This window comes from Coturnix japonica, unplaced genomic scaffold (assembly GCF_001577835.2).
Source record: "Coturnix japonica isolate 7356 unplaced genomic scaffold, Coturnix japonica 2.1 chrUnrandom461, whole genome shotgun sequence".
In the NCBI taxonomy this organism is placed as follows: domain Eukaryota; kingdom Metazoa; phylum Chordata; class Aves; order Galliformes; family Phasianidae; genus Coturnix; species Coturnix japonica.
Window position 1 is genome coordinate 4,340 of NW_015439874.1, and position 9,002 is coordinate 13,341.

General features: G+C 51.2%; 1 long non-coding RNA gene across 1 annotated transcript; it reads right to left on the reverse strand.

Annotated features, from left to right (window-relative positions):
- Window positions 1-2,041: 2,041 nt before the first annotated feature.
- On the reverse strand, window positions 2,042-3,394 carry LOC116652610. Its single transcript, XR_004305772.1, has 2 exons — window positions 2,529-3,394; window positions 2,042-2,209 (listed from the first exon to the last, which is right to left on the reverse strand). It is a non-coding gene; the product is annotated as an uncharacterized LOC116652610 (long non-coding RNA).
- Window positions 3,395-9,002: the final 5,608 nt, after the last annotated feature.

A 9,002-nucleotide genomic window follows, 5' to 3' on the forward strand; every position in this document is an offset into this window, starting at 1 on the left:
GTCCTGTTCCCATGCTGTTATTCTGCCCCGCTAGCTGCTCTGACAGCTTTTCTTGTATTCCCACATCTAGGGTCAGTTGTCCTATGTGTCCCTATGGGTCTTAATGGCTTCTAATGTGTCCCTATGAGTCTATATCGGGTCTCTATAGGTCCCAATGTGTCTCTATGTGTTCCTATGTGTCTATGTGGAGTCTCTATGTGGTTTCTATGGGTCCCTACTTCACTGTATGTGTAACTAAGTGCCTCTATGGGGTCTCCATGGGTTTCTATGGGGTCTCTATGTCTCTCTGTGGGTCCCTATTGGTCCCAGTGTGTCCCTATGAGTCTCTATGATGTCTCCCTTTGTCCCCATATGGGTCCCAGTGTCTTTCTATGGGTCTCTATGGTACTCAGTGTGACTCTATGAGGATTCAATGGGTCCCTATGGAATTTCTATGGGTCCCAGTGTTCCCCTATGGGGTCTCTATTGGTGTCTATGGGGTTCATATGTCTGTCTATGGGTCTCTATGGGTCCCAGTGTCCCCCTATGTGTCCCAATGTCTCCCTATGGGTGTCTATGTGCATCTATGGGGTCTCTATGGGGTGTCTATGGGGTGCTATGTGTCTTTATGGGTCCCTATGTGTTTCTATGGGATGCTATGTGTGTCTATGGTGCTCTATGGGGTAGTATGGGGTGCTGTGGACTGGCTATGGGGCACTGTAGGGTGCCTATGGGTCTCTATGGAGCACTATGGGGTGTCTATGGGGCTCTATGAGGTCTGTATGGGGATCAATGGGGCACTGTGTGTCGATGTGGGGCACTATGGGGCTCTATGTGATGTCTGTGGGGCACTATATGGTGGCTATTGGGTGCCTATGGGGCTCTATGGTGTTCTGTGGGTGGCTATGGGTTCTCTATGGGGCTCTATGGGTTCTCTATGGGGCTCTATGGGGTTCTATCGGGCGTTCTGAGGTTTCTATGGAGTTTCTATGGGGCGCTATGGTGTGTCTATGGGGATCTAAGGGGCACTATGCATGGCTATTGTGTGTCTATGGGGCAAAATGAGTTTCTATGGGTGGCTATGGGATCTCTATGGGGCACAATGGGTTGCCTATGGGGCTCTATGGGATGTCTATGGGCACTATGGGGTGTCTATGGGGCTCTATGGCGTTCTATGGGGTCTCTATGGGGTGGCTATAGGTCCTTATGTGGTGTCTATGTGGCACTATGGTGTGCTATGGGGTGCTGTGAGGCACTATGGGGTGCTGTGAGGCTCTATGGAGCAGTACAGGGTGTCTATGGGTCCCTATGGGGTGCAATGGTGTCACGGAGTTCTCTCTAGAGCTCACTCCGGGACAGTGGGCACAAACCCGGGGCAGCAGGAACAAAAGCCCCCCTCCTTTTCTCTAGCGGCAGTGCGGCGCGGCCCGGCCCGGCCACGTGCGTTTAGGGAGACGGGGAAGGGAAGGGAGATTGCGATTAGGTCTAAAAAAATGAGGAGACAAAAGGTATCTGACGANCTGCTCCTCAAACCCATCTTGGGGGTGCAGGGAGGGGGTTCTGCTTCTTGGGTGTGCAATGAATGCCAGGGGCTCTGTTTGGGTCAGTGTGCGGGGCGCCAGTTAAGGGTGGGGTTTTGCTGAGGCCATGAGACACATCGGGTGAGAAAAAGCCAGCCTGGAGCTCCTCACCGCTGAGCACAGAGCTGCACCCACAAGAAGATTCAACCCCTTCTCCCCTCGCCTTGGCTCACTTGGCCAGAACTTCAGCAATACAAAAGGAAGATTTGCAAACCTTCACAGCCCTCCTCACTTTGTGCACATCAGACATGGCGGTGGGAGTCATCATCCCCACCATCACCCTCTCAAAATTCCCACTCAGCAACGTCAAGTCACCAATCAAATCCTAGAAAGCCAAGAGAGGAGGAAGGAGGTGGCAGAAGGTGCAGCCTTCCAGGACAGACAGAACTGAGCTGTTCCCCACTTCTCTTTAGGCTCTAGCCCTCCTTGCATCAACAACTGCTCTGAACTGAACAAGAACAAAACAACCTTGGTCAAGGAAATTCTCTGCCAACCTTTCTCTCATGGAGATTGGGTCCTTTTTCACTTTTCACCCCAGTGACACAACCGCCTTCACACATCTCTGTAGACCTTTTAGGTGATCGGAACTTGCTGACGTTGGGAAGCATTTAGTTTGGTCAAGATGTCAATGATGATCTCTTCATCCGTGCCTGCAAGAAACAAATGGAAGCCAGTCAGGCTGCTTGCACAAGAATCAGAAGTGCCCTCTGGTCTTGTGCCGCCTCCAGTCCCCTGCACAGCCAGTTCTCAACAGCCCCAGGACTACATCCATGCACACAAAGCTGCCAGGACACACTCCACCAGAGGAGCTGTATTTCAGGACATAGGAAAGGCAGTTGTCTTTCCACTTCCCAACTATTTTTAGGGCAGCTGTGCAGCAGAGCAATGCAAGCAGCTGCGCTTCCCTGGAACGAACCACCAGAGCAGCCATTCCCAGTGCTGGGGAAAAAAACAAGAAATAAAGTTGACCTGTGGAGGGAGATCAACTTAGCAGAGCCCTTCATGGCCTTCCTGAGTGCTGTGCTTCTTGCTCAGCGCTGAAGCTCGAGATCCCCTTGATTGTTGCCTAAGGCCACAAGAAAAGGATTTAGCAAAGGCAGACTTGCGCCCATGCACACAGAGAGTTGAATTTAAACAAAACAAAGCACATAATAGACGTGAACACGGAGATAGTAAAACTCCACCCACACAAGTGATGTTGTATCAGACTTCTGTCTCAGGCAGCAGTCTATTCTAAGGGGACTTCCCAGGCACATCAGAAAGAAGCCACAGGGGCACAACTATATCGAGTACATAACTCCATGCAGCTGCCCACAGAGTCTACAGTGAAACAAAAGCTGGACCTCCTTGCATCTGTGTTCAGTCCCACCAGGCCTTCTTCCTAGCAGATCTCCGTGTCAGCCATAAAGCAGTGTGCTCCCATCACAGCCCTAGCTCCTTCTCTTGGAGCAGGTAAGGACCATTACTCAGCACCATTCCTTTTGCTCTACCAGGCACTGGTGAGGCTGTACCTGGAGAACAGTGTCCGGGTCTGGGCTCCCAGTACAAGAGACAGCTGGACACACTGGAAAGAGTCCAATGGAGGGCTACCATGATGGTGAAGGGACGGAACACCTCTTCTATGACAACAGCCTGAGAGAAGTGACTGCTCAGCCTGGACAAGGGGAGCTCAAGAGGATTCCACCCATGGCCATCAATCCCTGCAGGGAGGAACGTTGCGGCAGCATTGCAGCTACTAATGAACTTCCCAGTACATCAGTAGCAAAATATGCTACTAAAAAGGAAAGACAAAAACTATTGTAAAAAATCTCTCAGTCGTTAAGGACACATTCTAAGTAATGAGGTAAAACAAAGCAGAGCCCAAAGCTGTATTAAATCTCTACTCGGGTCAGATTCCTTTGTCACCATATCTGATTGCTCTTTTGGTTTCCTGAAAGTGCTCGGTAGAAATCCAGAGTTTACGTGGATAAAACCTCAATAACATCCATTTACTTACACTGCTACTATTGTTAAATAATCCAAGTCAAGTCTACTTTACAAGAATGTGCAACAAAGCGAGAAGCAAGAACATCAGTTGAGTTCACATTCCTCAAGTGCAAATCCAGCTATTCCTGCCCAAAACCTTCTGTTTCTTCAATTGCAAATAACAGCTTTTCCTTCAGCTGCTCATAATTCTTATAGGGTGGAGGTCCAAGCAGCTGAAACTGAAACACAAAGAGAAACCTTAAGTATTGAACAACAGTTTAAACCACAAAAATCCATTAGGAACACAGGCATATAATGTTGTTCAGAGGGATAACTGCATTTGTAACAACTGGATCTGTCTAAAAACAGCTGTATCTTGACGTGCATTTATCTGTGAAAGTGAGAATTAAAGCACAAAACAAGCACCCTGAGCAGTGAATAACTTTCCAGAATGGCAGCGTATTTAGTAACGAGTCTCACCTTATCTCTCTTCTGTAATCTGAGAGTTAAAATCTGAGCATCTTCACAAAGCACCAGCATAACTGAGAAACTGAGCAGAAGCTACATTTTAACCAGCCAAGAGGGTGCGTGAAGTGGCTATTTATTTTTCATATGGGTGTGGTGATAATAAAAGATCAATCCCAAAGTCTTTAAAAAAGTACTGTTTATTACTTCATGTTTTAGTGGTGTGCAGATCCATGGCGTTTACAATGGAATCAGCTCCAAACAAAACTGCTTTTCAGAAGTTCAGCTATTACTCAGCAAGCTTACTGCCATACCAGTCTGCTTTGCTTTCACACAGTCTCAGACACTTCCAATATCACACCACTTCCTAAAATCTCAAAGTAATTGCCATCCGTAAGAACACGAACCACAGCAGAGTTTGATCCTTCGTACTTACCAGGTGGGACTTCCAGGTAACCAGTTTTTCCTTTCAACTTTCTCAATGCAAAATTTTTTGGGGTCCGTTGCTCCCTGTACAAAAATCAAACAGGAAATTCTTAGGTCTAACTGCCCGTGTATAGACAGTAGGTAATAGCATGACAACGAGCGCAGGTTGAAAGAAAACAAGACTATAAACTACTTGCAGAGACCAGAAGACATTGTCTCTCACTACATCCCTCTGAAGAAATCCACGTAGTGAAATGCATAAATATGAAGCGGTTTTTCAAAGAAACTCAAACCACTGAATGCACATCGTTGGTTTGGTACTGGAAGGAATCTCTGGAGTTTACCTAGGTCCTGCCACTCTGATCAACCAGGATACCCAGAGCAGGCTGCCTGCCAGGACCACGTCCAAACCATGGATCAAGTCAGCTGATGGCAAGGCATGTTCACATTCCTCCATCCCTTTTTACTTCACAGCTCTACACAATATGCAAGACTCGAAAAAGGATTCCATATCAATTATAAAAATTACTCCTTAACACACACACTTGGTCCTTATTAACAAAAAAAAAAAGGAATAAACATGAGCATAAAATGGATTAAAGAGGGCTCGTTACCCGTGAGGTCAGCAAATCCTGCCACTGGTAATCTGCACGTTCCAGTAACGAACTGTAGAAGTCTCATTCTCTTCTTGTTATCTATCTCTTTCACAAACTGAAAGATAATAATTAACACTGATGTCAAGTTTAATATTGAGACGTTCACTTCCCCATCACCCCTAGGACAGCTGGATTAGCAGTTATTTACTCAACAGCTACGTAGCGTGTAAATGTAATTCTGACTGTTGCACACTAAGCTGTTGCTGTGTTCTTGGGAGGAAAAAAGAAGTCTACAAACCTGCCAGAACCATAATATCTGTCTGCTGGTTCTGGTATCACGCCGGTAGATGGTTATTGCCTCTGCCAGTCATTCAGATCAATTTCTTCCATTCCGCACAGGAGCACCTTTAGGGGAGAAAAAGGATCATAAACATGGAAACTACGAACTACTACTTTGCTTCTATAGCAAGACCGTTGTACTTAAATACTACTGTACTTCAAAGCACCTGCATTATCCTCGTTTTTAATATTAAGCTTTCAAACATCCACAGCAAATAATAACACCCGCTCACAAAGAAAATGTGGAGAGGACACAAAAGAGATAACCCTGGCCATGATAACGTTTGTATTTAGACATTCAAACTAACAATGTATACTTTCTCATTGCCTAACCATACAATTCTGGGCTAGAAATATGATGTTCTGCTGCAGAGGATAATTTGGAGAGACCAAAAGCAGCTAAAACCTGCTCCACTCAGTAATTTGACCATCCGTTGATATTTGGTTCTTATCTCCCTTGCTTTCCAATTGCTCACGCTTTAAACACACGCAAATCACATTGTCAAGGATTACAGAAACTCTGTTAGCCAAAAAATTTATGCTGGCAGAACCTTAACATTAGAAACGTGGAAGTTGGTTGCACAGAAGAAAGTGAACAGTGCTTAGGAACAAAGCACAACGTATGTTAAAAATCAGGTTTAGATTTATGGTGTGATGGTAGAGCGGTTAAGCGTTTTAGAGAAAATGAATAGTAAACAGAAAGGGGGCCTCTAACAGTAACGTCACCGATCGAAGGAGGAGAAGAATGTACAGCACATTTCCTCAGGTCTTTGTGGGATAGTCTTACCTAATTGTAACCAAGGAAACATAACAAAAGAGGACGAAGCAATCCTGAAGAAAATGTATATAAACCTTGTGATTTCTTTATAGTTTGGGGCTCTGACTTTGGACGCTCGTCCTCAGGCTCCCGGGCCCTCAATAAAGCACCGCATAAAACGACTCAGGTTGGTTTGTGTTCTTTAACTACGGGCAACACTCTGACGGCAGCCCTTCAAAGCAACCAACACAACCACGCCAAACCGCAAGCCCCGGACTCGTCCGCTCACTGCAATCCAGACGCCACTCCATCCGTAACAAACCTTCATCCCGCCCCACTGCCCCAGCCGCAAGCACGGCACCGCAGGCGTGCGGATCCATCGGCACCAATTTCCAGCGGGGAGTNGTTCCACCTCCTGCCCCACAATGCCACAACCTGCTCCACAATTTCAACGTCCTGCCTTACAAGTGCCACATTCTGCCCCACAAGTGCCACCTCCTGCCCCACATCATCCACCTCCTGCCCCACAAGTGCCACTTCCTGCCCCACAAGTGCCACCTCCTGCCCCACAAGTGCCAACTCCTGCCCCACAAGTGCCACCTCTCGCCCCACAAGTGCCAACTCCTGCCCCACAAGTGCCACCTCCTGCCCCACAACTGCCACCTCCCGCCCCACAAGTGCCACCTCCCGCCCAACAAGTGCCACCTCCCGCTCCACAAGTGCCACATCCTGCCCCACAAGTGTCACCTCCTGCCAAACAAGTGCCACCTCCTGCCCCACAAGTGCCACCTCCCGCCACACAAATGCCACCTTCTGCCTCAAAATGCCACCTCCTGCCCAACAACTCCAACCTCCCGCCCCACAAGTACCACCTCCTGCTCCACAAGTTCCACCTCCTGCCCCATAAGTTCCACCTCCCGCCCCACAAGTTCCACTTCCGCCCCACAAGTGCCACCTCCTGCCCCACAAGTGCCACCTCCCACCCCACAAGTGCCACCTTCCGCCCAACAAGTGCCACCTCCTGACCCACAACAACCATGTCCCATCCCAGAAGTGCCACCTCCAGCACAAGTGTCACCTCCTGCCCCATAACTTCCACCTCCTGCGCCACAACTTCCCCCTCCTACCCCTCGAGTGCCCCCTCCCCCCCACATCACCAACCTCCTGCCCCACTAGTGCCATCTCCTGCCCCACAAGTGCCACCTCCCGCCCCACAAGTGCCACCTCCCGCCCCATAAGTGCCACCTCCCGCCCCACAAGTGCCACCTCCTGCCCCACAAGTGCCACCTCCTGCCCGACAAGTTACACCTGCTACAAGTTCCACAAGTGCCACCTCCAGCACCACATGTACCACATCCTGCCCCACAATGCCATCTCCTGCCCCACAAGTGCCATCTGGTGCCCCAAAAGTGCCACCTCCTGCCCCACAAGTGCCAACTCCTGCCCCACAAGTTCCACCTCCCGCCCCACAAGTGCCAACTCCTGCCCCACAAGTGCCACCTCCTGCTCCACAAGTGCCACCTCCTGCCCCACATCGTCCACCTCCCACCCAACAAGTGCCACCTCCTGCCCCACAAGTGCCAATTCCTGCCCCCCACACAACCACATCCCACCCCACAAGTGCAACCTCCTGCCCCACAAGTGCACAACATCCCGTTTCACAATTGCCAGCTCCTGCCCCACATCATCCACCTCCTGCCCCACAAGTGCCACCTCCTGCCCCACAAGTGCCAATTCCTGCCCCACAAGTGCCAGCTCATGCCCCACAAGTGCCAGCTCCTGCCCCACAAGTGCCACCTTTTGCCACACCACTGCCACCTCCCCCCCACATGTACCACCTCCTGCATCACAACTTCCACCTCCCGCCCCACATGTACCACCTCCTGCATCACAACTTCCACCTCCCGCCCCACATGTACCACCTCCTGACCCACAAGTGCCAGGATGTTCCAACTGCTCCCAGCGGTCTCCGCTTTGCTCGGACATTCCGCGGAGGCGTCCGGGGGTCTCAGCCGCGGAGGCTTCACTGCGCCGGGATGGTCCAACCGCTCCTGGAGGGCTCTGATCGGCTCCAACGTTCCGCGGCGGCGTCCGGTGATTTCAGCCGCGGCGGCTCGAGTGCTCCGGCACGGTCCAACCGCTCCATGGCAAGCTCCAATCAGCTCAGACGTTCCGGGCCGCGTCGGGGCTCTAAGCCGTGACGGCTCGATGACTCAGCCACGGTCCAACCTCTTTCTCCAAGCTACGCTCGGCTCGGACGTTCCGCAGCGGCGTCTGGAGGTCTCAGCCGCGGCGGATCGAGTGCGCGGGCACGATCCAGCCTTTCCCGGCAGTCTCCGTTCAGGTCGGACGTTCCGCGGCGGCGTCTGGGGGTATAAGCCGTGATGGCTTGAGTGCTCCAGCACGGTCCAACCTCTCCCGGCAGGCTCCGTTCGGTTCGGACGTTCTGCCACGGAGTCCGGGGGTCTCAGCGGCGGCGGCTCGAGAACGCTGGCACCTTCCAACCTCTCCCTACGGGCTCCATTCGGTTCGGACGTTCCGCGGCGGCGTCCAGGGGTCTCCAGTTCGCAGCGGCTCAAGTGCGCCAAGCCACGCGTCCAACCTCTCCCTGCAGGCTCCGTTTCGGCTCCGCGATATCGCTTGCGGCATCCGGCAATCTCAGCGCGGTGGCTCGAGTGCGTTGTTCACAATTCCAACCTCCCGGCGGGCTCCGCTCGGCTCGGACATTCCGCGCGGTGTCGGAATTCCTCAGTCGCAAGCGGCTCGATGCGCCGGCACGCTCCAACCCTCTTAATTAGCAAGCCTCCGCTCGCTTTCGGACCGTTCGTGCAGCGGCATCCAGGTGTTCTCAGAGGCGACAGCTCGAGTGCATCGGCACGGCGTTCCAACCTCTCC